Raw genomic sequence first — 25,649 nt, 5'->3', positions numbered from 1 at the left:
TCATAATTATATGTCTTGGGGTTGGTCTATTATGGTTTTGAATGTTTGGGGTCCTGTAGGCTTCCAGGATTTGGCAATCCATTCCATCTTTCATCTCTGGGAAGTTTTCTAGAATTATTTCATTTAATATGTTGTCCATTCCTTTGGTTTGAAACTCTGTGCCTTCTTCTATCCCTATGACTCTCAGATTTGGTTTTTTTATGACATCCCATAACTCTTGAATAGATTGTTCGTGGGATTTAAGCATCTTTTCTGTGTTGACTATATTCTTTTCAAGTTGATAAACCTTGTCTTCATTATCTGATGTTCTGACTTCTACTTGATCAAGTCTATTTGTAATATTCTCGTTTGAGTTTTTAATTTGGCTTATAGTTTCCTGCAATTCTAGGATTATTGTTTGATTTTTTTTTAAGATCTCTATCTCCTGGTAGATCTCGTTCTTTGCCATTTGAATTTGTTTGTTTAATTCATTTTCAAAATATACTTTTATTTCTTGGACTTGCTGTCTCATGTCTTCTCTAATATTCCTTTTCATTCGAGTTAGGTATCCCCTGAGTTCTTTCCATATCCCTGTTTCTGAAGTTTCTATGTCCTCTTGTAGAATTGAGTTGTCTTGCATTGTTTGAAATCCTTTTTTCCCTTGTTTTCTCATGTTGTCCACGTTACTTTCCAGTTCTTTTTGATTGTCGTGTTTCTGCTCTCTTCTATAGATTTGTTTTGTTTCTGTATTACTCTGATGTCTCTCCTTTGTGTTGTTGAACTATGCCTGCTAACGTGGGTTCTGCTGGGAAGGAATTCCGACGTCCGAGCTCCAGTGACGACACTACTCTGCTATGCCGTGCCCCAGTCTCCTTGCCGGGGTGCCCTAATGGGGGGGTGTGAGTGGACTGTCTCTGTTTGGTTTCAGCACCCGGTCGTGGCAGGCAGGCAGACTCCCGCCGCCCAGTATCTCAGGCCGTGGGCAGGTGATCCATCGCCAGCGGGAGGGCGTTCTCCTACCGCCCAGTTACCCTGGCAGTGGATGAACTGTCGCCGGCGGGCCTGCAGTTTACAGCTGCCCAGTCACGAGAGCCTTGCCTCTAGTCTCCTGTTCTCTCCTGCTAGGCTTGGGTTCTCCTGCTAGACCAGATTTCCCCTCAGTGATGGTTCTCGGCAGTTCAAGCTATACCCTGGGCCTGTTTTGTTGCAATCTGTTTTGTTGCTGCAATCTGACGGAGAGTGGCGGTGGGTACTTCAGCCCTCTAAGATGGTGGCCGCTGTTTGCCTTAGCGGAGTGTCCCTTGTGGGGGGCGGGGCCTTACCGGCTTCCTTCCCCGACTGCAATCCCGAACTCAGCCCGGGGGTCAGTGCGGGCTTGGGTTTGGCTGGTGGGATACCACCGTGTCGCAGCCACTTAATTCCCTGCTGACTGGTTAACCCCTTCTCTGCGGCGCCACGCCTTCTGTAGCCTCGGGGCAGGCCGCGCGTATCAGACAGCCTGGATCTCCGGGGTCACACCGTTGGCTTTTGGGATCCCCGGCACTCTATGGTTTTGATTTTTTCTGCTTGCCCCTCCCCCAGCGCTGGCTAGGCAGCTTTTGTTTTGTCCACTGATGGGAGGGGGTGTTGAGCGTCAGGTGCCTCTAGCTCCCCTTTAGTCTTTATGCAGGCTCACTCTGATACTGCCTCCCCCTGAAAAGCTAGGAGAGATTTTATGCGAAATCCCCCTAAGTTAGGGGGCTGGGCTGGGTCACACACACCTGTTTTGTTGCTGCAATCTGTCGGAGAGTGGCGGTGGGTACTTCAGCCCTCTAAGATGGTGGCCGCTCGATATGAAGAATTTTTAAAAAGGAAATAATTAATTCATAACCCCCATGCCAAGAGATGGCTCCCTTTCTCTATTCCTTTCTTTGTTTCCCTATAAAAGTAGCATAGCGTAATATTAGTAACAAAGAATGCCAGGGCTCACGATTTGCTTCAGCTCCTTAATACCACATTACTTAGGGCAAGTTACTTTAATTCCTCCCTGGTAGATTTTGCTCATCTGTAAAATGTATTTCTGCCAACTAGTGTGCTTCTCTATCTAGTTCTCATGCTTCACGCTAAACAGAGTATATAGAATCTTCTAGATTTTCCTTACCGAGCAACTCTTCGCTGTTAGAATTTTCCCTTCAAATTAATTGTAATTTGAAGAGCCTAATGTATGTAAGTGTACAGTATAGTTTTACTTTTTACTATGTGAGAACTTTCAGGAGACTTTTCCATTGGTCAGGCTCCAGACCAAGGTCAATCTGCTGTGTAGCCTCTTATTTTGAACCATCATCACCTCAAGACAGACTATTGCTTTTCTCTTTGGGATGACTGCTACATAAAATATGGAACCTCCCATCACTCTTACTTTAAAATGCTATTGACCACAGAAATTTAAAAAAAAAATAGTGTCCAAAAGCATTTGACCACTCTCTATAATACAACATTGGCTTTATATGCAGGATATCAGGCAGCGTTTCTTCAAAGTTGGTGTCATTTAGATGGTACCCTTCTGCAATTCCAGTGCTTAACTATGGGTTTTCCTGTTCCATTTCATACTCATTTCAATGAAGATCTGAGAGAAAAGGTACACTAACCATCTGCCCTCCTGACTCTACCATGTTTCGATGTTGCTTATAGAGATTTTAGTGGCAACTATTAAAAAGTAAAGTCCTGCTGGCCACAGTGATGCACACCTTTAACCCCAGCAGCTAGGGAAGCTGAGGCAGGAGGATTGCAGGTTTGAAGCCAGCCTCAGAAACTTAGCAAGACCCTGACTCAAAATACAAAAATAAAAAGTGCTGGGTATGTGGCTCAGTGATTAAGCATCCTTGGGTTCAATCCCAGGCACCCAAATAAGTAAATAAGTAAAGTCCTTAGTTTTGATTTAAAGCCCTTAATTACTGTGATTGTTAGTCAACTATTTATAGGCTTATTGCTAAATGTAAAGTGCTGCATAACCTTGGGCAAATCTTGTTATTTTCTTTTTTTTTACAATTCAAATCTCTTATCAATTAAAGGATGGTAAGATCACTGAGGTCTTAAGATAATCTAGAAAATTTACTCATTTCTTTTGCAAACATACAGGTGAAAATCGCAGCAGCTCCTGGGTAGAGAGAATAATTGATTGCCCTTGAGGAGCTCTCAGAGTGAAGGAAGAGGCATCCAGGTAATAAGACCCATTATAATTCAGCATGGAAAAATGCCATAACAAGGGAAACCAAATTGTAAAGGGACATTGTATTTTCTTGTCACTCAAAGATGAACAGTACAGATGAGATAATTGCACCTTGAAGTTCTCAGCTAAAAGACTGTATTTAAATAGACTTTGGAGGCAGACATAAATGCATTTGAATCACTGGTCCATCATTAAACTGGTAAAACCAGTTTTACCAAGCCTCAGTTTCCTAATTTGGAAAATTTAAGGCACTTAACACTTAGCAGGGCTCTTGGGAGGATAATGTATCAGTGGGAATTGCTTAGCAGAGAGCTGGTAGATGGCCAAATAGAGAGATCTGATCCCTGTTTAATCTTCTTACTCAACAATTTTTTTTTTTTTTTGGTTGAGCATTGGTTGTTGCAAAAGGGAGAACAAGACATACAATATTCTTACTACAGAGCTTATGTTCTAACCTGAGAGTCAGATAATGCACAAATAAGCAAGTAAATAATACAAACAATTGCAAGCTGTGATAAGAGTCATGAAGTTAATAAAGAAGTTTACATGAGAGAAAGTATGGGTGGGCAGGGGCCAGCTGGCTCAAGGTGGCTTGGTCAGGAAAGTCTTCTCAGAGGGTGTGTGGAAGTTGAGCTAATTCCTGAAATGAGAAGAAGCAGTGCATAATAGGAATACACAGAAGGACATTCTGGGCACCAAATGGAAAGTTGCATTCTTACATTCTCTGCTTCCTCTCTTTCTTTTGTTCTTCTTTTCCATCTTCTGTAAAGAAGCAATTGCCATTACTATTTGATGACTTCTCATTCTTGGATTGTTTTGCTATTTATATGTATAACATATTGAGTATTTGAGGAAATTCAAATTGAAGAAAGGACTTCATTTTTTTCTCTGTTTTACGGAGGATAACCACTTAGTTTCATATGATGTTTTGTTTCATAAAAAAAAAATAGCTCAAGGACATTATCAGTATACCACGCTAGCTCTACTACTTTTGAAGAAGTAGAATTAGGATGTAGAATTAGATTAATCTAATTTTGGCTTTTAATCTTTTCTCATATGATTTTGGATGATTCTTTGAAAGCATTCTGCATGTTAATTATTTATACCAGCCATTCTAGTTGGAGTAAAGGGGGGGTAGTTTGACCTTCGTTCTTTGGTTGGATCCTATATCCCACCATTTTACCTACTAATTTGAATTTGCCTTCTCCCATCACTAGATTGTCAATCCTGAGGGAACAGATTGTATCTATTTTCCTTATCACTACGTCCCAAACACACATAATAGGTAGTTCAAATTTTTTGTGTTTCAAAATTTTGTTTTCCCCCTCCAGCCTTGATCCTTGGTGGGAGACTTGAGTTCATGCCAAGGTCTGTCTGGGACTCATCTTTTTAAAGTTTTCTTTCCAAAAGATTCTTTCAAGCAACTGGATGCAAAACAGGTCAAATTGCTTGCACTCTCTGACTCCATTTATCTTGATGTTCTTTATCGCTTTTAGTTCAGACGTCTAGCTTTCCTGACCTTCAGTGAAACATTTATTATGTGAGCATTTTAATATTTAATATTTTAGCTTTTTAGTTTTTTATCCATTTGCTTTACATTTTATTGGAGTTTTACAGGGAAATGAAAAGGTCAAAACAAAGGAAGAGTCTGGTGGATAGCTAGTGCCCTAAATAAGAGGCTCTTTCTCCTTATCTGCTCCTTAGAAATCCTCTTAAGTTCTTAGCAGTAGACATCCTTCTCAAGTCACAGAGACCTACTTGATCAAATATGCTGCAGTGTGGGAAAGGCAGACAGATATCCTGGCTTTTAAAGCTTCTTAACTGACCACCACTAAGCCAAATTGCTAGGTTAACCCATCTTATCCATCCCATCTATAGGTTGCCTTCATGGATCCCCTAGTAGTGGGCTAATATATCCACGGCTCCTGTTCACACCAGTTGAGTTTGTTGCTGACGATTCAGTTGTGTTTGTTCATAAACCTGTATTTTCTAGTTATGTTTGTTATAGAAATTTTGTAAGAACACTAATATGATATAAACTGGTGATACACAAATGCAAAAGGAATATTGTGGATTCTATTAAGTTCAAATTAAAAGGTTTGGAAATCTCTAAAAATTAAATGTGGGGAAAGTCATATAAAGATATAAAATTTTCACTTGGATCGTTTCAAAAATATCTTGAAATACTTCATTCACTTTCAAGAATGTAGAAATAGTCAATAATGCTGCTGCTGCTGCTGCTGCTGCTTCTTCTTCTTCTTCTTCTTCTTCTTCTTCTTCTTCTTCTTCTTCTTCTTCTCCTTCCCCTTCCCCTTCTTCTTCTCCTTCCCCTTCCCCTTCCCCTTCCCCTTCCCCTTCCCCTTCCCCTTCCCCTTCCCCTTCCCCTTCTCCTTCTCCTTCTCCTTCTTTGGTGCAATTTAGGCAAAAAGCAATGGAAATTTATCATGGGACCAAACAGAAAAAACGAAAACAACTTTGGTTATATATAAAATATTATTCAGGATATATGAATATGTGTACAGTTTATGTTACGTTAAAAGTTTACAGAGCATTTTAAGATTATTTTAATTGACCATTGAATTAACAAAACCTGTCTGGATGGGATAAGAGTTCTGTACCCATTTTGTGGAATCCAGACAGCCTCGGATTTAAAAGACAATAATACCTTTAACTGGAGCTGGAGCTACAAAGACATCATCATTTCCTCGTTTAGATTTAGCTAATTGTTTATAAAAATAGGACTCTTCTGCTGGATGCAGAGGCTCAGGCAAGTAATCCCAGCGACTCAGGAAGCTGAGGCAGAAAGATTGCAAGTCTCAGGTCAGCCTCAGCAACTTAGCGAGGCCCTAAGCAGTTTAGAGAGGCTTTATCTCAAAAATTAAAAAAAAAAAAAGTACCCCTGGATTCAATCCCAGGTTGAAAAAAACAAAGACTTAGTTTATAGTATAGTGACTAAAGTACAATAATTATGGTCAGAAAATTTGCATGGAAATAAGGGTTTCTGACATGTACAATGACATGGTCTTGGCCCAGTTTCTTAACTGAAAAAAACCTTCCTGTTCTTTTCAGCTACAAAAAGTAAATGATCATTAAACATATCCCAGGACTATGGAGAAGATTAAACAAATGACATATATGGAAGATGTTTCTGAAAGTGTGATCTATAAAAAAAATTTATTAAAAATACACTTTATATTTGGAAATAATATTGTTGAGTGCTTAGTTCTTAAAGTAGCTTAGATATAACTTATCTTCTCTTGGCTGTAAGAAAGAAATGAGAAGTTAGCTAAAGCAGGGAGGCTCACACCATGAAATCTTGCCATAAATTGAGCTCACAGATGGAGTAACTGAGGCCAACCTCATGATCCTGAATATATTTTAGTAGTTTATAAAAGCACTGTTTGCACCAACTGGTCTCTAGACTAGACCTGGCTTTCTTTCTCTCTGAGATGGATATTTAAATAGCAATTCTCCCTTCCTTTACAACAGAAGCAAAACCGGAAGCCATCCTTTCCAGGATAGTTCTGAATTGCATCTTCATCGTGGTGGATGGAATCATGCCCTCGCTAGGTCATTAATTGACTGCATTAGTTCATCAGAAAAAAACCCACACCTCCCAACCTATCTCTGACTAATCCTGTAGGGCACCACCTCAAAGTCAGAATTTGGTGCCATGCTCAGGGCTCTGATGAGAACAACAGCAGCCTTTTAGTAAATTCCTTCTTAACTACCAAGAAACTATTGAAGACAATCACTTGAATCCTTTTTTCTTTCTCTAGAAAAAAATGGAAGTCTATTTGATATTTGAAGATTCTATATCTAAGAAGCAATTTGTCTTATTCAAGTGATTTCTACATATTTATTCTTGGAATGTCATATTTAAAGAAGAAAATGTGAAGTTTGTTTTCACTGTAATTTTAGGCATATGAGTTTTAGTAGAAGTGGCATGTGGTTTTGGTACTCAGTTAATAAAACATGTGAGTATGTAGGATGCCCTTCAAATAAGAACCTTTTAAAATTCAGTGGTAGTTCGCCTCACCAGTCTGCATGTCAGGTACAAAAGCCTTTGGTCCCAGATAATAAAAGCACAATATTTTTGTAATCAAATCAGTAATCCTTTCAAGATTAAAACAGGCCTTCTGGCTGGATGAATATGAAAGGTAAATTCCCTTTCCCATTTATTGGAATTTTGAAAGCATTGCCAAGGAAATGTAATTGACACTACACGTCTGCTTGCTTCACAGGTGCCATTACTTTATTGTCGTAGAAGTGTGTTCCTACCCTGGCCATGCCACAGTAGTTTGTCTTCTACCTGGAGTCAGGCTAGTGGTGCATGTAGCATGGTTCTGGCCGTGGCCAATGGATAGCATTGATAATTCACATCAGGAAGCAAATTGTATTGTGATTAGTTTTTCAGCCTCAAATCAGTCTTGGGGTACGACAGGGGTGGAGTCATGACACTCTTTTAAGACTGAGGTCCAGGTAAAAGTTCACTCTCTAAGCCTCCATGGAGGGAATGTGCCTGTGGATCTAGAGACATAGTCATTCTAAGAAGGGACTCAAGTCCCTCGCAAGCATGTGTCACATAGCCTAGAGCACACAGGTCCCTGTTCACCTTGCTTCTAACCTGTACATGAGTGGTGGGGGCCCCTTTGGTCCCCTGAAACCCAGGTGCAGCTTAGATGAGGAGCCCTACACTAGAATCTAGATTCTCTCAGTCACAAGACCCAAAATGAGGAATTTGCATCTTACAACGACTGAAATCCTTATTTTTTGATCTTAGGTCTTTGTTTCCTGGGGTGGTATTGGCAATATTTATTGCCTCAAGAAAAACTTTTCCCCAGATGATAAGGAATAATCAGGACTTATGAACACTCCAAAGAACTTTCATAAAAGAAAACAGTGGTAACTATTAAAATATTTCCTAAGCTGGGCGCGGTCCCAGTGACTTGGGAGACTGAGGCAGAGTTCAAACCCAGCTCAGCAATTTAGTGAGGCCCTGAGCAACTCAGTAACACCCTGATTCTAATAAAATATAAAAAAGGATGGAGATGTGGCTCAATGGTTAAGTGCCCCTGAGTTCAATCCCTGCTATAAAAAAAAGAAAGAAAGAATATTTTCCCAATTTTGAGTTATTTTAGATTACAACAGTTCAGACTTTTTATTTTATTTTTTTTTTTATGGTTCTTTCTTAAAGAAAGGAGAGGCAGAATCTAATAGTTTTTCCTGCAGAAATTTCAGGTCACTAATCCAGAATATCAGTGATTTAGTTAGCTTTTTGGCTTCTCTGACTAAAAGATCTGATAGAACAATTTTAGGGGAAGAAAAGTTTATTTGGGGAGTTCAGAGTTTCAGAGGTCTCAATCCATACACAGCAGCTCCTATACCATGGGGCTTGAGGTGATGCTGAATATTATGGCAGAAGAGTGTGGCAGAGGGAAGTGGCTCACATGATGATCAGAAGGTAGAGAGAAAGACTCCACTCTCCAAATACAAAATATATACCCCAAAGAAACACCCACCAGGGACCCACCTCCTTGCTACGCACTACCTGCCTTCAGCCAAACCCCATCAAGTGATGAATTCACTGTATTATGACTCTCATAACCCAATCATTTCTCCTCTAAACCTTTTTGCACTGTCTCACACATGAGCTTTTGGGGTATACCTCACATTCAAATCATAACAGTGAGGAATTCACATTTCCACAACTACATTCAACTCTCTTCAGGCAAGGCTCTAAATAGACACGACTATTTCTCTAAAGAGAGATCAATACAACTTGTGCCAAAGCCCAGGTGCTTGGAGAACCAGGCTGGCTTCAGAAGGCACAGAAAAGTTTACTAAAACTGATCACTAGGTCTCATAGACAGGGAGTCTGTTTTAGGAGGCATTTAGCAGGGCTCAGGGGACGTACACACACACACACACACACACACACACACACACACATACACACACAACACACACACACAAGTAATACAGGTTGTTTTAAAGCCAGCCAACTTTGGGAAAAAAATTAAGTTGATGACCTTTTACATTGTCATACAGAGTCAATTTCTCAAATATATCATTTCCAAAGACCTTCCTTGGGATTATCTTATTATAAATGATCAGGCTGCAACCAAATTAAATTCAAAGTTCCTTCTTCTGCAAAACAGAATATTTCTTAGTTTGAACTTAGAATTGATTTTGAGGATGGGTGACTTTACATTCCTTATCAAGTTTTAAAATTTTCTGAGACCTTGGCTCTACATTTCCTATGCTTTTTATCTTCCCACTTTCAAGAAAGAAGTCTTCCTATCCCAAGGACTAAGAAAAGTAGCTCATTTCTGAGATGAAAGTAGTTCTTTCCACATCTTGAATCATGTTATTACATATATATTGTTATAAAAAATACCTGACTTAAGCATCAATGTAATGCCTATTTTATTTCTCCTATTGGTACCTTAAAATTCTGTCAAACTTCAAGATTTTATGCAGGTTTTAACAAGCTACAGTTAATGGAATTTGAAAGATAGAAACTATACATTTAACAACAAATACATGGAAAATAAATCCTTATTAAAATTAAATTAGGTAAATTCTATGCATTGTTAATAAGTTGAGAAATAGACTACTTCATTTTTAAGGCTATTTTTAGCTTTAAACAATATTATTATAATAATATATATATAATATTATTATAAGACCTTTTGGAAAATAGTTAAATATACAAGTATCTTCTTTATATCACCTCAATAAATAAATATAATCTACTTGTTCTCATAAATGGTTTGGATTTTGGAATAAGAAATTGTATCTTCCTATCTTTGTTCTATCAAGGACATGTGTGATTTTCCTTGATTTTCTAAACAAACTTTTTTAATGATTACTGTGCATGGCAGGCCCTGTTCCGGACACATGAGACTTTTTTTTTTTTCCATGTCTAAAATGTGGGGACATAATCAGCTGTATTCAAAGTCTCCTTCAGCTTTAAAACAATGAACCTAGGATAAAATTCACCCTTTCTTTTCATAAGGACTACAGAGGCAGCTTGGATTTTCTCTGGAGAGCTGAATTGCAATCAGATATTTGAGAAAAGATATGGAAGAAAGTAATAACTTCCTTAAAATTGCTAAAGGTCCTCTGATGATTGTGATGGAAAATGAGTCAAATGGCATTTGGGAGAGGTTTAGAGAGGAAGGTGCACCCTAGGGCTCACTCCCACACAGAACAACAGCAAATTGCTAAGAGTTGTCACAGCAACAAGAGCAGCCACAGCTGCCATTGCAACACTGAAAACACCGAATCCACAGGACCTGGAGAAGTGAGGCAGAATGAGGGAAAACACACACACACACACACACACACACACACACACACACACACACACATATACACGAGTTCTGCAAACTGGGCAGGTCAGCCCAGCACCATCCTTCTCTTTGGATGAAGGGGATTCCTCCCCAAGTGGGGGTGTCCTCTTTGTCAGCAGCCATCACTCTCCCAGCTATTCTTTTCAGGACATGACTGTCCCTTCAGTGTAGTCTGCCTTTTAGAACTATATATATTTGGCCCAAGAACATCTGAGGGTGTGCCCAAGGCCCTAATACTGTCAAGAAAAACCCTGTCCTTCTACTTGGAGCTGTGACATTCCAGAAGGCACAGAGTCTGCATTTTTTATTAGCACCTTGTCACATAATAATCAATTTGACCAAGGTTAATCCTTTGTTCTTTCTTGTCCCTAAGCAACAACTCTGGTGGCGGCTGCTGGACCAGTATTTGCAAAGATGCGGAGAAATCGTACCAAAATGGAAACATTTAATGGTTGATCTTGGTCAGTGCAACAGATGTGCAGCTTATAAAGTGTGTATATTTAACCCCTGGGAGAGAGACCCACTTTAAACTAGCAGTAGAATTCTAGTAAAAGGGACCTTACACATAAGATATTTAAAAAGGTGTAATTGTTATCATTTAAGCAGAGTCCAGAAAGATTCAAGGGCAATTAGTATAACATTTGAAGGAAGATTATTCCAGGCATAGGGAGTGGTGAATGCAAAGGCCCTGAGACAGGAGGAAACTTGGATCATCAAGAATGAGAAGACAGCTAGTGTTGGATTATTAGTGATTGAGGAATAGCATGGAGCATTGGGTATAGAGGTTGAATGGGTCTGTTAGCAATGGGGATAATAAATATAGAAAATATCAGTGGATTTATAAAAGTTGGTGAGGGAAAGAGAAAAGCAGGCTAGTACCTAAGCTATTGGTTTGATCAACTATGAAGATAGTAGTAATATTTAATGGAATGAGGAAAAATTTTAAGAGAAAAACAGGTTAAGAAGACACACATTTAAAATGTAGAGAATACTTACAATTTAGTAATAAGGAGAAAAACTACTTGACTATTTTTTTTGTTTAAAAACGGGAACATTTAGAGACTCTTCACTTAAAATGACAAATAAAAGCAAAGGGGCTTGGAATCAAGGTTTTGTTTTAGAAAATTATTGCAAAATTATCAAATAAATCTGTAGAAGACTCATAGTTATAATTATGAATGGGAAATTTAAAAATAATGAGTGTAGATAACCGGCAACCGGCAAATACAAAAATGTAGAAAGAGTATGACTTTGATGATAGAAAATAATGACATGATTGATTTTATCCTCAAGGGAGAAAAATAAGACAAAATCCTGTTATCAAGTTAAAAGTTAATTATAGATGAAGTAACAAGGTAATAAATGGTGCTGGGACAACTAGCTACAGGTGTAGGAAAAGAAAACTTCAACCTTTACCACATTTCACATATCACAATTAACTGAAAACAGAGACTTAAATGTAAGACATAAACTATTCAATGTTTAGAAGAAAATGTAAGATAAAATCTTTGTGATGTGTGATTAGCAAAATATTTCTGAAACATGACATAAAATCTCCCAATTTAAAAATGATAAAGTGTCTTCATCAAAATTAAAATCTTTGGCTGTTTGAAAGATACAGTTCAGTTCAGATAATGAAATAACCAGCCATGGATGATTGCAAGAAAATAACTGCAAGTCAGGTTTCTGTCAGAAGACACACATTTAAAATGTAGAGAATACTTACAATTTAGTAATAAGGAGAAAAACAACGACTTTTTTTTGTTTTAAACAGGGGAACATTTAGAGACTCTTCACTTAAAATGACAAATAAAAAAGCAAAAGAAGAGATGCCTAACATCATGCCTAGTCATCATGTCAATTTAAATTGAAACCATAATGAAAGACAACTCCACACCACTTTTTAATTTTAAAATTAAAAAGCCTAATGATACCAACTGCCCTGGACAATGTGGAACAATTGGAAATTCTGTTCCTTTGAGTTGGGAATGCAAAGTGGCACAGGCACTTTGAATGATAGTAATGCAATATGTTGTGAAGTTAAACATACACTATATATGATCTTCTAGACATTTACTCAAGAGATAAAAACACTATGTGCCATACAAATGTTCACAGAAACAATTAAAATATTCATTACTGGTAGATGAATAATCAAGTTGCCGGTTATCTACACTATGGAGTACTACTCAATAATAAAAGTGGATTGAACATTAATATGTGTGAACATATATATATATATACATATATATATATGTGTATATATATATATATACACATATATATATATGTATATATATATATATGTATGGTATGTATATTTCTCAAACACACAAATGAAAGAAGATACATACAAAAGAACATATATAGGGGATCCAACATGGCCGCCAGCGAGGAAGCAGCGATTCCAATTTCTCCACATTAACGTGATCAGAAAGACCCATTGGAACAGCGGCAGTCTACCTACTGAGGAACTTCTAGCAAAATTCCGTTAAGAGGGGACCTGCCGGGAATTGGTAGGTTTATTAGAAGTGTCAGTTTGTCCCAGACAAGTGGGTCTTGGCCGGCCACGCGGGCGCGGAGGTCCAGTCCCGCAGCCACCAGCCGCTTCTGCAAGTGGCCAGCGGCCCAGAGCGGCGCGGCCTGCCCAAACCCGCAGACAGCACCCGCCATACCGCCGTCCCGGGGAGGCCCTGCTCTTGCTCTGCGAACGGCCACCATGACTGCCAGGCTCGTAGCCACGTGGCCGCAGCTGCCCGGCTCTACAGGCGGCCCCCTGGCGGGTGCAGAGGTACAATCCCGCGGCCACCAGCCGCTTCAGAAAGCGGCCGGCGGCCCCGAGCGGCGCGGCCCGCCCGAACCCGCAGACGGCACCCGCCATCTCGCCGTCCTGGGGAGGCCCTGCTCTCGCTCAGCGAACGGCCACCCCACCCACCCGGATCTTATCCACGCGGCCGCAGCTGCCCGGCTCTACAGGCAGCCCCCAGCGGCCCGGCCCAGCGAGAAGTGTCCCCACCTGGCCCAGCAGACAGCCCGTGCCCTCCCGGCTCTACTAACAGCCCCGCCCACCCAGCGAACGGCTCCCCCCCCGAAACAGCGTGAAGGGAATCTAACCAACCCTTTACGAAATAGCGAACTGGGAACTAAAACCAGAGATTGTGTCAGACCAGAGACAAGCCAGTTCCACCCCTCCCTTCGGACACTCCGGCAAGGAGCCAGGGGCCCGCCATAGCAGAGAGGGGAAGTCACCTAAGTTCAGCCAAAGAGATTCCTTCCCTGCGGAATCTACTTTAGCAGGTGTGTGACTCCCACCCACACCAGATACAAACAACAAGGAAACTTCAAAATCTCTCCGTGGGCGTGACCGTAAGGGCCAAAGGACTCTCGACCCCCAACTCCCCCTACTGCCAGTGACGAGGGCGTGACTGTAGGGGCAGAGGGAAGCAGAGAAGACTCCCCACCCCCAAATCCCCCAACCGCGAACTGAGAGGGTGTGACGGTAGGGGCGGAGGGAAACAGAGGACACTCCAGACCCCCAACTCCTCCTACCGCCAGCAGTGTGGTTGTGACTGTAGGGGCTGAGGGAAGTAGAGGGGATCCTCGACCCCCAACTCCTATTACCACCAGCAGCGACACCAATGGTCTTAGCTGCCAGATTCCGAAGGTGTGCCCACCAAAGGGGTCCGGAAAAATTAAACAATTGACTCCCAGGCCACAGCTCCACAGCACTGGGGCTTAGATGAATGACAGCGAGAGTGCTCAGTAGTTAGGGAAATAGAGCACTTGGTGGGGCTGAAAGTGTAACCAAATCCTTGGGGAACTGCCTCCGGTAAGCAGGACCTGGCTGGCTAGCAGGAGGAAGGGGAGGAGGGGCCGTAGAAGTGAAACGGCTCTGGACCAACAGGATTGAGAGACTCCCAGGAACTTCCTTACAGGGATTGCTGTTGACACATTGAGGGCAAAACTCAGCCCGGAGGGCACAGCTTTGCCTACGGGAAGAGAAGAAAATGGATCTCTAAGACCTAATTTTATTTCCTATTTCATTTTAATTTTTTTCTCTCCCTTTTCCCTCTCTTTCTCTCCCCTTCTAAGTTTTACGGCTCTTTCCATTCTCCTCTATGCTATCTATCTCCCTCTCCTTCTTTCTTTTCAAGAGCACCTACCTTCCCCTTCCCCCCAACTTTCATCCCAAGCATTATGTCCTACATTTCGAGTAACTGTCTAAATACAAATAGGTGTGCGCCCTCCCCCTGTGCCTGCAAGGTAGCCGGACCTGCAACCCACCAGCAGGTCAGGCCCAGCAACCTGGGAGTGGCAGAGCCGCCCCAGTCGCCTGCAAGGTAGGCACACCTGCTACCAACCAGCAGAACAGGCCCAGCGGCCTGCCGATGTGGTAGGCACAGTGCCCCATTTGGAGGAGGAGCAGAGCCCCTGCCCGCGCCTGCGCGGGAGACATTGCAACTATACAAGAGTAATACAAATATATAGGGGGAAAATTAAACAACACAACAGTCTCAGTAAGCAGAAAGAAACGCGAACAATATGAAGAGACAAGGAAAGAAAGGACCACAAGCAATGCAGGTCAACTCAATGTTAGAAGAGGTAATATCTGCAGCAGATGGAATGTCAGATAAAGAATTCAGGAGATACATGCTTCAGATGATCTGCAGTCTCAAGGAAGACATTAGACAGCAAAATCAGACAATGAAAGATCTCTTCAACAATGAAATACATAAACAAATCCAGGAAGCAAAAGATCAACTATACAGGGAGATAGAGGTTATAAAAAACAAACAAACAGAAATCCTAGAAAGGCAGGAAGCAATAAACCAACTTAAAAACTCAATTGAGAATACTACCAGCAGAGTAGAACACTTAGAAGATAGAACATCAGACAATGAAGACAAAGTATTTCAACTTGAAAAGAACATAGACAGCTCAGCAAGACTGTTAAGAAACCATGAGCAGAACATCCAAGAAATATGGGATAACATTAAAAGACCAAACTTAAGAGTCATTGGGATACAGGAAGGCACAGAGCTCCAAACCAAAGGAATAAACAATCTATTCAATGAAATAATTCGAGAAAACTTCCCAGACTTGAAGAACGAGACAGAATCCCAAATCCTAGAAGCCTACAGGACGCCGAATGTGCATAATCATAAGAGATCCACACCTAGACACATTATAATGAAGATGCCCAACATACAGAATAAGGAGAGAATCTTAAAAGCTACAAGAGAAAGGAAGCAGATCACATTTAGGGGTAAACCAATCAGGATAACAACTGATCTCTCAACACAGACTTTGAAAGCTAGAAGATCCTGGAATAACATTTTTCAAACACTGAAAGAAAATGAGTTCCAACCAAGAATTGTGTATCTAGCAAAATTAAGCTTCAAGATGGAAGATGAAATTAAAACCTTCCACGATAAACAAAAGTTAAAAGAATTTGCAGCTAGAAAACCATCTCTCCAAAAAATCCTCAGCAAAACATTACAGGAAGAGGAAATGGAAAATAACAATGAAAACCAACAGTGAGAGGTAGGACAGTAAAGGGGGGAAAATAATCAAAGAGGAAAACAAACCATATTCAGTAACATAAATAAACAAATATGGCTGGAAGGATAACCCATATCTCAATAATAACCCTAAATGTTAATGGCTTAAACTCACCAATTAAGAGACACAGGCTAGTAGAATGGATCACAAAACATGACCCAACAATATGCTGCCTACAGGAGACGCATTTGATAGGAAAAGACATACATAGACTGAAGGTGAAAGGTTGGGAAAAATCATATCACTCATATGGACTTCGGAAACAAGCAGGAGTGTCCATACTCATATCAAATAAAATAGATTTCAAGCCAAAGTTAATCAAAAGGGATAAAGAGGGACACTACATACTGCTCAAGGGAACCATACACCAACAAGACATAACAATCATAAATATATATGCCCCAAACAATGGTGCAGCTATATTCATCAAACAAACTCTTCTCAAGTTCAAGAGTCTAATAGACCACCATACAATAATCATGGGAGACTTCAACACACCTCTCTCACCACTGGACAGATCTTCCAAACAAAAGTTAAATAAGGAAACTATAGAACTCAATAACACAATTAACAACCTAGACTTAATTGACATATATAGAATATACCACCCAACATCAAGCAGTTACACTTTTTTCTCAGCAGCACATGGATCCTTCTCAAAAGTAGATCATATATTATGTCACAGGGCAACTCTTAGACAATATAAAGGAGTAGAGATAATACCATGCATCTTATCTGACCATAATGGAATGAAACTGAAAAGCAATGATAAAAGAAGGAAGGAAAAATCATGCATCACTTGGAGAATGAACAATAGGTTACTGAATGATCAATGGGTTAAAGAAGACATTAAGGAGGAAATTAAAAAATTCTTAGAGATAAATGAAAACACAGACACAACATATCGGAATCTATGGGACACATTGAAAGCAGTTCTAAGAGGAAAATTCATTGCTTGGAGCTCATTCCTTAAAAAAAGAAAAAACCAACAAATAAATGATCTCATACTTCATCTCAAAATCCTAGAAAAAGAAGAGCAAAATAACAGCAAAAGTAGTAGAAGGCAAGGAATAATTAAAATCAGAGCTGAAATTAATGAAATCGAAACAAAAGAAACAATTGAAAAAATTGATAAAACTAAAAGTTGGTTCTTTGAAAAAATAAATAAGATCGACAGACCCTTAGCCATGCTAACGAAGAGAAGGAGAGAACTCAAATTACTAGCATACAGGATGAAAAAGGCAATATCACAACAGACACTTCAGAAATACAGAAGATAATCAGAAATTATTTTGAATCCTTATACTCCAATAAAATAGAAGATAGTGAAGGCATCGATAAATTTCTTAAATCATATGATCTGCCCAAATTGAGACAGGAGGATATAGACAACCTAAACAGACCAATATCAATTGAGGAAATAGAAGAAAGCATCAAAAGATTATCAACTAAGAAAAGCCCAGGACCGGTTGGGTATACAGCAGAGTTTTACAAAACCTTTAAAGAGGAACTAATACCAATACTTTTCAAGCTATTTCAGGAAATAGAAAAAGAGGGAGAACTTCCAAATTCATTCTACGAGGCCAACATCACACTGATTCCTAAACCAGACAAAGATACTTCAAAGAAAGAAAACTACAGACCTATATCTCTAATGAACCTAGACGCAAAAATCCTCAATAAAATTCTGGCAAATCGGATACAAAATCATATCAAAAAAAATTGTACACCATGATCAAGTAGGATTCATCCCTGGGATGCAAGGCTGGTTCAATATATGGAAATCAATAAATGTTATTCACCACATCAATAGACTTAGAAATAAGGACCATATGATCATCTCGATAGATGCGGAAAAAGCATTCGACAAAGTACAGCATCCCTTTTTGTTCAAAACTCTCGAAAAAATAGGGATAACAGGAACATACCTCAACCTTGTAAAAGCAATCTACGCTAAGCCCCAGGCTAGCATCGTTCTGAATGGAGAAAAATTGAAGGCATTCCCTCTAAAATCTGGAACAAGACAGGGATGCCCTCTCTCACCACTTCTGTTCAACATAGTTCTCGAAACACTGGCCAGAGCAATTAGACAGACGAAAGAAATTAAAGGCATAAAAATAGGAAAAGAAGAACTTAAACTATCACTATTTGCAGATGACATGATTCTATACCTAGCATACCCAAAAGGGTCTACAAAGAAACTATTAGAGCTAATAAATGAATTCAGCAAAGTGGCAGGATATAAAATCAACATGCATAAATCAAAGGCATTCCTGTATATCAGCGACAAACCCTCTGAAATGGAAATGAGGACAACCACTCCATTCACAATATCCTCAAAAATAATAAAATACTTGGGAATCAACCTAACAAAAGAGGTAAAAGACTTATACAATGAAAACTACAGAACCCTAAAGAGAGAAATTGAAGAAGATCTTAGAAGATGGAAAAATATACCCTGTTCAAGGATAGGCAGAACTAACATCATCAAAATGGCGATATTACCAAAAGTTCTCTATAGGTTTAATGCAATGCCAATCAAAATCCCAATGGCATTTCTTGTAGAAATAGAGAAAGCAATCATGAAATTCATATGGAAAAATAAAAGACCCAGAATAGCAAAAACAATGCTAAGCAGGAAGTGTGAATCAGGTGGTATAGCGATACCAGACTTCAAACTATACTACAGAGCAATAGTAACAAAAACAGCATGGTATTGATACCAAAACAGGCGGATGGACCAATGGTACAGAATAGAGGACACAGAAACCAACCCACAAAACTACAACTTTCTTATATTTGATAAAGGGGCTAAAAGCATGCAATGGAGGAAGGATAGCATCTTCAACAAATGGTGCTGAGAAAACTGGAAATGCATATGCATCAAAATGAAACTGAATCCCTTTCTCTCGCCATGCACAAAAGTTAACTCAAAATGGATCAAGGAGCTTGATATCAAACAGAGACAAGGCATCTGATAGAAGAAAAAGTTGGTTACGACCTACACACTGTGGGGTTGGGCTCCAAATTCCTCAATAGGACACCCATAGCACAAGAATTAATATCTAGAATCAACAAATGGGACTTGCTCAAACTAAAAAGTTTTTTCTCAGCAAAAGAAACAATAAGAGAGTTAATAGGGAGCCTACATCATGGGAACAAATCTTTACTCCTCACACTTCAGACAGAGCCCTAATATCCAGAGTATATAAAGAACTCAAAAAATTAGACAATAAGATAACAAATAACCCAATCAACAAATGGGCCAAGGACCTAAACAGACACTTCTCAGAGGAGGACATACAATCAATCAACAAGTACATGAAAAAATGCTCACCATCTCTAGCAGTCAGAGAAATGCAAATCAAAACCACCCTAAGATATCATCTCACTCCAGTAAGATTGGCAGCTATTATGAAGTCAAACAACAACAAGTGCTGGCGAGGATGTGGGGAAAAGGGTACACTTGTACATTGTTGGTGGGACTGCAAATTGGTGCAAACAATTTGGAAAGCAGTATGGAGATTTCTTGGAAAGCTGGGAATGGAACCACCATTTGATCCATCTAGTCTCCTTCTGGGTCTATTCCCTAAAGACCTAAAAAGAGCATGCTACAGGGACACTGCCACATCGATGTTCATAGCAGTACAATTCACAATAGCAAGACTGTGGAAGCAACCTAGATGCCCTTCAATAGACGAATGGATAAAAAAAATGTGGCATTTATGCACAATGGAGTATTACTCTGCATTAAAAAATGACAAAATTATAGAATTTGGAGGGAAATGGATGGCATTAGAGCAGATTATGCTAAGTGAAGGTAGCCAATCCCTAAAAAACAAATGCCAATTGTCTTCTTTGATATAAGGAGTGTAACTAAGGACAGAGTAGGGAAGAAGAGCATGAGAAGATGACTAACATTAAACAGGGATGAGAGGTGGGAGGGACAGGGAGAGAAAAGGGAAATTGCTTGGAAATGGAAGGAGACCCTTAGGGTTATACAAAATTACATACAAGAGGAAGTGAAGGGAAAGGGAAAAATAATACAAGGGGGAGAAATGAATTACAGTAGAGGGGGTAGAGAGAGAAGAGGGGAGGGGAGGGGAGGGGGGATAGTAGAGGATAGGAAAGGCAGCAGAATACAACAGACATGAATATGTCAATATGTAAATCAGTGGAAGTGTAACTGATGTGACTCTGCAATCTGTATACGGGGTAAAAATGGGAGTTCATAACCCACTTGAATCAAAGTGTGAAATATGATATATCAAGATCTATGTAATGTTTTGAACAACCAATAAAAAAAGAAGAACATATATACCCTGCAACTCCATTAGTATAAAATTTCAGGAAAGGCAAAACTATCATGACAGAAGAGAGACCAGTAGTTTCTAGTATCAAAGGTCAGGAGAGGTTGTCAATTGTGAAGTGATAGAAGAAGCCTTTTTGGAATGATTGATTGGCTTGATATCTTGGGTTTTGTGGAAGTCATATGACTGTACCAATATCATCAAACTGAATTTAAATGAGTGAATTCTGTTAAATGTAAAAGTTACCTCAATAAAACAACAACAATAATGATGATAACAATAATAATAGTAAAACAATAAAATTATCAGTAGAAATTTTAGGAGAATGTATAATTTGAGAAGGGGGGACAGATTCCAAAATAAATCAACAAAAGACAATGATATTTAACTACATAAAAGTTTTAAAACTATATCACAGTATAAGTTTGATAAGCAATGGTAAAATATGGAACAATATTTGAATTATAATTGATTGTCAAAGGGTAAATATATCTGGTGAGTAGTAAGGTCTTATAAATTATTTCACATGAAGAAGCGAATGGTCAAAACATAGCCAGATTGATTATACAAAGGCTGGAGAGAGAAGATAATGGCCAAAGGGCCAATAAATGTGTGGAAGAATTTCCAATCTTACTAAGAGAGAGAGAAGATGTGAGGGAAGGGGACGGGGGATAGTAGGGGATAGGAAAGGTAGCAGAATACAACAATTACTAATAGGGCATTATGTAAAATTGTGGATGTGTAACCGATGTGATTCTGCAATCTGCATTTGGGGTAAAAATTGGGAGTTCATAACCCACTTCAATCTAATATATGAAATATGATATGTCAAGAGCTTTGTAATGTTGTGAACAACCAATAAAAAACAGACTGTCAAAAAAAAAAAGAATTTCCAACCTTACTAATAGTGAGGAACCATTTCCATCCTTTAGACTAGCAAAAATTAAAAAGAGCAATTATGGCAGCACTGCTGCAAATGTGGGGAAATGGGCCATTTCATATCGCTGATAGTGGCAGTGTGAATCCCTGAAGCCTCTGGGGAAGTTCACCTGGAAATATTTGGTCAGGATTAAAATGTACATATATTTCAGTCCTGCAATCTCACTTTTGGAACTCTAGCTTATAGAAATAAAGGCACCAACACATGAAGCTTTGTGTACAGTGAAACATATTGAAGAATTACTGGAAGGTGTAAAAAGAAAAAAACAGAAAGTGAGGGAATAGTTGAATAAATTCTGGTACATTTATATGGTGGTTTACCACCAAAATATGTAAAAATAAGCTGCAGATATATAATATAAAAAACCAAATAGGATAACATGATTGTATTTTTTAAAAATTTCTACAACCAAAAAAATTACCCAGGCCTGTGCTCCTCCTTGTTTGTAAAAGGATAGGAGCAGATTGTTAGAGTTGGTGACCTCAGGAGGTGGGCTTGAGGCTGGGAAGAGATTATGAACTTTTTCCTTATACGTCTTTGCATGTCTTGATCTTTGTAGTTACGTCACTGAATTCAATGAGGAAGTATGGCTTTTGTAAAAATCACAATTTAAAAATTAATAAAATGCTTTTAAAAATGCTTTTATATTGTTCAATTTTAAGATGATATACATTGTGAGATGACTATGGATTTGGATCAACTGTTGCAGAAGACTAGAGCACCACCACAGTACATATATGTCGATTATAAGGTGTATTCTTATTTAATGAACATTACAAATGTGAAAACTAAGTTTAGCTCAGTGATTGGGGAACATTCTCTCTCTCTCTCTCTCTCTCTCTCTCTCTCTCTCTCTCACTCACTCACACACACACACACACACACACACACACAAATACAAATATTGGTTTTATTCTCTTTGCCCTACTTCACCTTATCTTTTATGAGAATGGATCTGTTCACTACCTTGTATTTCCTAAGCGCGCGCACACACACACACACACACACACACACACACAACTGGTCCTCCGCTTATTGGTCTTTTGTATACTTGGAAACAATGTTCAATGTAGGTGTGGTGGTGCAAATTTGGAGAATCAAACACGAACATATTTCTCTAGATAATAAGGGGAAAGTAATAGAGGAGAAAGAATCATCAGGAAGGTGGGAATAGGAGCTGGAAAGAAGGAGGCTTGAGAGATAAAAGGAGATTTGGAAGCCAGTGATGTGTGTGTGTGTGTGTGTGTGTGTGTGTGTGTGTGTGTGTGTGTGTAATAGTCTCTATAAGAGATAGCCTGGAATGTTATTTACATTGAAGTAAAAATGCTATATTTTGACTCATGCATATCCTCACTCCCTTCTTCTATTTATTCTCTATTAAATCCTATTTAGTTTGCTAGTTTGGGGAAGCAATTTGCTTTTCAGAAGTGAGCCTTGCTGTAGGATGAAACCAGAGACTGGCCATCGGGGTACAAGCACATTGAGGGTATAAGAGAATTCAAGGAATACAAGCCTTACTTTACTACATTATCTTTTCTTTTTGAGGTAAAGGACACTTACAGAGAAATCCTAGATCCTGAGTCTATAAATTTATACAAATTTAATGCACAAGTAATTATCACCTAAAGAATTATATGCAAACTTAAATTGTGGACTAAGGCAGTAGGTAGAAAGAATAAATGACAAACTTTAGAATATGGTAATCAATCTTGTCTTCCAAATTGAATTTCAAAGGATAAAAATGTCTGAGTAATTGGAGACATATCTATTCCCACTGATATTGCTCATTTTATGAGGCAAAAATCAGTTACTAAACAAATCCAATCTAATGCCAGTGAGACCATATTTCTCGTGACTCTGGCAATAAATGGTTAAAATAATGGCATTTGATTATTTTTGTTCATATTTTCAGTGACTTAAATTGATGATTAAACTATAGCTTTCAGTATTACTTTTCAAATAATATTTTTTCTCTAATCATAAAAGCAGTGTACATCTATTGTACAAAATGGGAAAAAAAATTTTTAATTCCATGTTACAAAAAGAAAATATCTTTGGTCTATTTTATTCTTATCTTTATTCTATGTATAATAATACAATCCATTTTCATTTAAAATTATTATAGTGAAAAATCCTGAGTATAGATTTTTATCAAATAAAATCATATTCATGGTACAAATATTAAGTGCTTACTACAGTACCAGAAGAAAATAATAGATAACTATTCAGATAAGGAGAATTATAGAAAAAAATTATCAATGTAGATTCCTTGTGTGAAAGGACAGTTATTCATACTTATCAATTATCCATGCATCTAGGAAGTATCAAAAACATTATTTCCATGTATATTTGATATTTCCTAGTATAGAGGTAAAAGTGCAAATGGAATATATTGTAAAATGCTTAATGTTTAGATGCTGTTACTTTCAATTGATTTTATTTTGTGTATATAATCCTTTACTTTTAAGTTGAGTATTGAATCATTCAGCAAAAACAAAACAAACAAGGAAAATCTTGACATCTTTTTATCACATTTTATTTTTTATTTATTTATTTAATTTTTTTTTTTTTTTGCCAATTGCCAAACAAATCAATTAACAACTTTATTTTTTTTTTACACATAAAAGCTGATGAAAAACCATTACAGGTCCTATTAAAGAAAATCCAACATTGCAATTGAGAAGAATAAGAACTATTATTTATTCATTAAATACTATTTAAGTTTTCTAACACACAATTTGAAAACATCCAGCAGCCTTCTTTAATTTCAATACAATGGATTCAAGACCAAGTTTAGATACAGTTACATGCATCAAAGCCAGATTACAAATTATCATAGTCATCATCATCATCATCGTCACGTTTTCTTTTCAATGCATTTGATGATTCATTGGCAGTATTTTGTGATGATACCATATTAGTGGTAATAAGAATTTTTTTGGACCCAATTAATGATGGATTAATTAGAACATTCTGAACTGCTGATGTTGCAGGAATTGAGGCTTTTACAGCAGGGGACTGTGCAGTGGGCATCTGTACTGTAAACCTTTGCCCTGTTAGAGATATTGGAGTCCCTACCTTAGTTGAAACAGACATGGTTTGTGGGGTTGGTGTGCCTAGTGAGGGAGTACTTGGTCTGCTAGTAACTAAACCAACACTGTTATTCTCCCTGCAGAAGTAGATGCTTTCTTTTGTAAAGACTTGAGCCTATAGTTTGGTGCTGTTAGGCAATATCTATCAGGGGGCAATCTAGGACCCAAATATGGCTTTATCAATGGCAAAGGGGTTTGATTTCTTTGCCTTGCAATATCTAATAAAAAAATCTCTTGGGGGAGGAGAGGTAAAAGACTAGTCAGCTCCACATTGGATTGCCAATCACACGTCATCTGCATCAAGAATAGCTTTCTTAGCATGGCTGGAATAAATTTTAGCATCATCTAGAATTGTGGTCACATATTGGAAGGAAAATTCCAACATCTGATTTATAACTCTTGGCTCATATTCTGTAATGCCCATATCCTTCAGGATCTGTGCCATCATCTGTGCATCTTTCGGCATGCTCTTGGGAGAAGCCATCTTGCCAGACTCCATGATACCCGGTGATCAAACTTCTTGAGCTAAATCACCCACATTAATGTATTTCAGTCCTGATCTTGACACAAGTTCTTTGCCTAGTGTAGTTTTTCCAACCTCTGGAGTACTGGTGAGCAGAATGTTTGGTAACAACATAGTCCTCCACAGCGACCATACAAGCACTGAGGCTCAAGCACTCAGTGCACTAGGGAGAGCACATTTTATTTTTAAAGCCAGCAACATTTGTATGTTTAATTGTGCAAATGTATTTACAGATTGAGAAATGATTACAAAGCAAACACATATGTAATCAACTCTCAGATCAAGAAATATAATAAGTGCCCCCCTCTTCCCATAGTCTCCATCTCCCACCTCTATGTGTACTCACTATACTGAGTTTAAAGTCATCTTTTATTTTGTTTGTTTTTCTTTTTCAGGTAGACATACCACCTGTTTAGCTACTCTTAAATAAGAGAGCTAGTTTAGAACTTTACATTAATAGAAGAATATAGCAGTTATTTTGTTTCCTGTACATAGCCTAATACTGTATTCCTCAAGATTTGCTGAGAGCCATAGCCGAGTTGGAATGATGCATGGCATTTTTGCCAGAATGGAGTGGTTGAGAGGTGACACCAGCGAGCCATTGAGACAATGATGGTTATGTTAAGCTGGTTGGGGAAGTTCCGGAGGAGGGATTTCCAGTTGGTGGTTTTCCTGGA

General features: G+C 38.7%; 1 pseudogene across 1 annotated transcript; it reads right to left on the bottom strand.

Annotated features, from left to right (window-relative positions):
- Positions 1-24,180: 24,180 nt before the first annotated feature.
- On the bottom strand, positions 24,181-25,116 carry LOC308640769 (transcription initiation factor TFIID subunit 9-like; annotated as a pseudogene). The gene has a single exon. The product of its transcript is annotated as a transcription initiation factor TFIID subunit 9-like (transcript).
- Between the last annotated feature and the right edge of the window lie 533 nt (positions 25,117-25,649).

The sequence above is a fragment of the Spermophilus citellus genome (genome assembly GCF_964194105.1).
Source record: "Spermophilus citellus genome assembly, chromosome: 2".
Lineage (NCBI taxonomy): Eukaryota > Metazoa > Chordata > Mammalia > Rodentia > Sciuridae > Spermophilus > Spermophilus citellus.
The sequence above is the reverse complement of the archived record's forward strand: the minus strand, read 5'-3'. Positions and strand labels throughout refer to the sequence as shown.